This window comes from Plasmopara halstedii (assembly GCF_900000015.1).
Source record: "Plasmopara halstedii genome assembly, contig: Scaffold_3073, whole genome shotgun sequence".
NCBI lineage: Eukaryota > Oomycota > Peronosporomycetes > Peronosporales > Peronosporaceae > Plasmopara > Plasmopara halstedii.
Window position 1 is genome coordinate 102,092 of NW_020189977.1, and position 695 is coordinate 102,786.

A 695-nucleotide genomic window follows, 5' to 3' on the forward strand; every position below is an offset into this window, starting at 1 on the left:
ATGAGCAAGCACATAGTCTGGTCTGCGTGACAACGCGTCAGCCACAGCATTCTGCTTTCCCGGCTCATACTTCACCTCAGAGTTAAACTCCGCAGAGAAGAATACCCATCTAGCCATCCTCTGCGAGAGGTGGGGCGACTAAGTCGCAGTGCGTAATGGTGCATGATCTATGTAGATCACAAACGGCTTGGAGCCGAGCAGGTGGACCCTGAACTTGACAAGTGTACACTTCATCGCAAGTACCTCCTTGTCATGAACTGGGTAGTTATTCTTTGCAGCTTTGAGCTGTCGAGATTCGAACGCGATCACCCGATCTCGCCCCTTGGCGTCTGCTTGAAGCAGTGCACAGCAAATGGCAAAGTCCGAAGCGTCACAGACGACTCTGAAAGGACGATCAGGGTCTGGCAGCGCCAGTATTGGTGCATGCAGGAGTCTGTCTTTGACCCCTCAAAAGGTTCCTGATGTTCTGTGTTCCAACACCATTCCGCATCCTTTTTAAGGAGATTGGATAATGGCTGGGTCATTTCTGCGTAATTTACGCTGTACTTGTGCAAGTAGTTGGCGAGAACAAGCCCCTTACGCAAGTCCTTCTGGTTCTTTGTAGCCGTCCAATCTACAATGGCCATGACCTTAGCATGATCCGCTCGAAGGCCACGCTTCCCAATAAAGCACCCTAAAAAGAGAATCTCTTCTGC